General features: G+C 43.3%; 1 protein-coding gene across 2 annotated transcripts in view; it reads right to left on the bottom strand.

Moving 5' to 3' along the window:
• ncam1b (neural cell adhesion molecule 1b) overlaps positions 1-5,000 on the bottom strand; it is a 253,942-nt gene that overhangs the window by 153,961 nt on the left and 94,981 nt on the right. The window lies entirely within an intron of this gene.

The following is a 5,000-nucleotide window of genomic DNA, read 5'->3' as shown; positions in this document are numbered from 1 at the left end:
GCGTGCGTGTGTTGTGTACCCTTAGGGGTGGTGGCCAAGCGGGGGCTGTTCATTGGGTCTTGGGGATATGAATAGGCTGAGTAGTGAGGATGGCATTTATTTCATTGTGTGTATTTGTGTGTCCAGACGTCATAAAACTCTTCTCTCACGTCAACATTGCCCCCTTTCCAGTCGACTGAAAAGCCAAATTCATGCGGTTTAACAGTGTCTTCTGTGAGTGTGTGTGTGTCTGTGTGGACTTTTGCATTTGCATTCACTTGTTAGAGGAATGCTTTTGTCTTTTTGTGTTCAGGACCTTTATCCGTGTGTGTGTGTGTGTGTGTGTGTGTGTGTGTGTGTGTGTGTGTGTGTGTGTGTGTGTGTGTGTGTGTGTGTGTGTGTGTGTGTGTGTGTGTGTGTGTGTGTGTGTGTGTGTGTGTGTGTGCGTGTGTGTAAGTCGATGCACTGAGAGGCTTTTAGTCTTGTGGCGCTGAAGACCCATCGCAGCAATTAATATTTTCAAATGTTCCTTGTCATTATGCCTTTGCCTTAATTGGGCGGTTGCCTGGCAACGACTGTACAAACAGCCCGGGGCACAGGAGCCTGGACTGACCTCATGAATACAAGAGGCACATAATCACATATAAAGTAGTTCACATTGATATACTGTACACACACTACACTACACAGTCAGCTGGCGTTTCAGTCAGGGAGAATTCAGACAGGACCAGACCACATGGATACAAAATACAATCACATACCGTACAGTTCACCATGATATTTACACACTAATATGAAACTCACCTCAAGAATACAAGAGTACAATCACATAGAAATTAGTTCACCATGATATTTACACATTATTATATACAGTTAGCTGGCGTTTCAGTGCAGGGTTGGAAAACTCTAAGACATGATATTACAAAATACAATCCCATATAGTTCACCATGGTATATATTAAGCTGTCAGTTGGTTCAATGCCCAGAGAAATCTCAGACCAGTCCAGTTCACATGAATACAAAATCAAAATGCAATCACATACCGTGTAGTTCTCCATGATATTTACACACTAATATGCAACTGACCTCAAGAATACAAAAGTACACATATACACATCACATATTCAGTAGTTCACCATAATATACTGTATATATACAGATAGCTGTCGTTTCAGTCCAGGGAGAACACTCAGACATGACCAGTACACATGAATACAAAATACCATCACATGAATACAAAATACAATCACATAGAGTAGTTCACCAAGATATACAGTATGATATGCAGCTGGATGTCAGTTCAGTCCATATGGAACTCTGCGACCAATCAAGTTCACTGTAAAGACACTCACTAGTGCAGGCTCTCATCCATATCATATCGATAACTCACCAGACTCAAATGACTCTAATTTTTCTGGCTAAATTACTTCTAATTTGATACAGAGTGAGTGACAGAAGCACACACAGAAGTGTGTCTGTGTGTGTGTTTGTGTGTGTGTGCATTCTGCCCTCAGGGTGTGTCCATGTGGTGAAAAGGAATATGGGTCAGTAAGTGTGTGTGTGAGTAAGTGTGTGCATGTGTGTGTGTGTGCGTGCGCACTTGCATGCATGCGTCCATGTGTGTGTGTGTGTGTGTGTGTGTGTGTGTGTGTGTGTGTGTGTGTGTGTGTGTGTGTGTGTGTGTGTGTGTGTGTGTGTGTGTGTGTGTGTGTGTGTGTGTGTGTGTGTGTGTGTGTGTGTGTGTGTGTGTGTGTGTGTGTGCGCGCACTATAAGACCCAATGTCCTCAGTGGAAGTAAGACTGGCCTTTAGAAAGGCTGCCTCCTCTCCTCTCTGGCTGCATTTTAATGGAAGCGCTAGCCACGCAGAGCTAATTACTCACAGCGCAAAAAGGTTAACACATTCACTCTCTGGCCCACTTCTCAACCGTGTTGTAAACACACAGGGAGGAAAGGGAACGGTTACAAAGAGCTTAAAAAACCCACATATGTGAATAAGACGGAGTCGCCTGGGCAAGAGTGTGCGATGGAGAGTGTGTGTTTCAGTATGCTTGCTTGAGTATGTGTGCTTGAGTGTGTGTATATGTGTGTATGTGTGTGTGTGCGTGTGTGTGTATGGGTCTGTGTATGCCTAAGGCAATGTTGGAGACAGTATGGATGGGTAGAGTGTGCGTTTGCTGGTACATACAAACACACACAGGTGTGAAGACACGTGCAATAAGCGCTTGTGAGTGTGTGTGTGTGTGTGTGTGTGTGTGTGTGTGTGTGTGTGTGTGTGTGTGTGTGTGTGTGTGTGTGTGTGTGTGTGTGTGTGTGTGTGTGTGTGTGTGTGTGTGTGTGTGTGTGTGTGAGAGAGAGTGTATATGTGTGCCCAAGGCAAGGTTCTATCTATCTATCTAGACTAGAGGTGCTCCGATCACCATTTTTTGGGTCCGATCACCGATACCGATCACCAAAAATCTTTATCTGCCGATTACCGATCATTGCCGATCACAAAAATGATTTCCTATTTTTTTAATAGCCTATTAATTATCCTTATTGAATACCATTTCTGCCCATAAACCAATCAATCTTAATTTGCACATGTCTATTATTAGGCTATTATTATTATTATTATTATTATCTTTCAGACTAGTGTTGGTAATACAGTCTACAGTATTAATCAATGTATAAGTTATTGCATAGAATAACTAAACTATTTAAGATTGAATTGAAACTGAAACATTACATCAAATAGTCTTCCACATACGAGAAAAAAACAACTTTAAATGCTTTAAATGAGCAGCCTCGTGAGGAGTGCCCCTCCCCTCTCTGTCAGCGTCCACAGTTGCAGTGCTCCACTACCGTTCTGAATCTCTCTCTTAAGTTTTAACCACATCTGTCGCCGTTTGGTGTTTCAGCGACTATCAAACTAATCGACTGACTGCCAATTACAACTTTGAAAACAATAATTGACATGTTTGTGCTGACAACGTGAAGTTGTCGCGTGCTGACCGAGGCAACTACACAGGTTATAACGTAACATGGCTCACTGGCGAGTACTCAATCGCAAATTACATTGTCACTCAGGTAAACGGCGCATGGATCGGAAAATCAGATCATTGTTGATGCAGATATGGTTATGAATGGTGGAAATGAAGGGGGGAATGGCGAAAAGTTATAGACAAGCAAAGATGCCTTCTTTTGGTGCAGTTGCAGCTGTGCAGAGCCAGCGCCTACATGCAGCGCCAGGTGTAAAGGCAAATGGTTGCGTGAGGAATTTAATATCTCTCGATCGGTTTTTTTGATCGGCATGTTTTTCCGATCACCGATAAGGCTATTTTTGGCCATTATCGGCCGGTCATGATCGGCAGCCGAGCAATCGGAGCACCTCTATCTAGACTGTGTGTTCTCCCCTGTGAGACGGCAGGCATGTTTGTTTTTTCTTTCTGTTATTATTTCTTTTTGTCTGAGGATATTATATACTTACAGTAAGTGTACGTTTGCTAGTGAGTATCCATGATTGTGTGTGTGTGTGTGTGTGTGTGTGTCAGAGGTTGCGCTAGACTTTTTCACAGTCCGTCATTTTGACGGACAGGGTCGAAAAAATTCCGTCATCGCCCATTTTTTAAATTCGTCACCTCGTTTCTCAATGTGGAACAACACGTGCGTAATTGCGGCCAATTGAGAGTTAACCGCTGTTAACATCCCCTTTCACTCAACATTCATTCTCCAACTTTGAGGATAGAGTCCATTTTGCTGTCCACTTTCTCTCTCTGTCCCTCTCATTGCACTATTTAAAAAGCTGCAGATATATCTCACTGACGCGCGTCTGATTCAGTGTTCAAGCGCTATGGTCACCACAAGCACTTTTTTAAAAGACGCGTGCAGGGCTTTATCCAACAGCTGTCAGTCACTTGTTTTGCTCTGATGAATGCACCGATTGTAATAGACTACAAAGGCGCAGTGTTAAATAATATTCGCGTTGGGCTTCACATGCACGATGGAAAGGAAAGCCGTCTTGCAGAAAGGTTTAGCCCAGGCAGGCGACAAAGGCACTGAAGCCTACAACAGGAAGACGATCAGATTTCGCAAAACTTTGTTGAAAAAAGCCAGCGACGGTAAAGGCAGCCACTCTATAGCCCATGTAGCCCCATCGGCTAGATATGTTGGCTCTGGGTGCGCGGTAGTTGTCTGAAGTTGTCTGAAATAGCCTAAATAAAAATAATAATGGGTGGACCAGCTATCGAAATGAGAGAAGGATAGCCGTTACTGGCAACGTTTGCCAAGTTGTAAGTTGCGTTACCTGATAATATTTTGGCTCTTGAATAGCCGTCGTTTTTATTATTTAGTTTATGAAGCCGTTTTAAACCAGCGTTGCCTTTGAGTGGTTCTGGCTAGCAAACATGCTATTCGCATATTTGTTTGTTTCAAGCGAGGAGTTATGAAACGAAGGACGATAGATGAGGACAACTTCGTCATTGGCAGAAAACCAGATAGTCGGTAAATGTAGTAGGCCTAGGTCTACAAATAGTTCTAAATCTTAAATTAATCGAAGTCACACGTGGATGGTGGCAACGTCTTCTTTATTTTAATTCATTATTTGGAGAACGCGCAGAGGCGCGCGCTCTGCTGCAGCCAGCCGCACAGCCCAGCTGCTGCGCATGGTAGGTAGGGAGAGAGGGAGAGGCGGACGATAGTATCAAGAAATTATCTGCACTGATGATAACTATGCCTAATTGAAATGCATATTTGCTCTACTCGATAGAGGTGTAGGCCTACTTAAACTTGTAATTTATGTATCATCACCCTGGATGTTGATCCGTCAAAATGACGGACAGGCTTCATATTTTTCCGTCATCCTTCAAAAAAATCCGTCAATGACGGACATTTGTCGGTTAACGCGACCTCTGGTGTGTGTGTGTGTGTGTGTGTGTGTGTGTGTGTCCAGGGAAATGCCATATAGTAGAGAGGTTAAGACAAAAAAAAGGGCCTTTGACTTCAAGTCATGATGCAAAGGTCCCCTTTGGCATGGAAGTACCTT

The sequence above is a fragment of the Engraulis encrasicolus genome, chromosome 9 (assembly GCF_034702125.1).
Source record: "Engraulis encrasicolus isolate BLACKSEA-1 chromosome 9, IST_EnEncr_1.0, whole genome shotgun sequence".
NCBI lineage: Eukaryota > Metazoa > Chordata > Actinopteri > Clupeiformes > Engraulidae > Engraulis > Engraulis encrasicolus.
The sequence above is the reverse complement of the archived record's forward strand: the minus strand, read 5'-3'. Positions and strand labels throughout refer to the sequence as shown.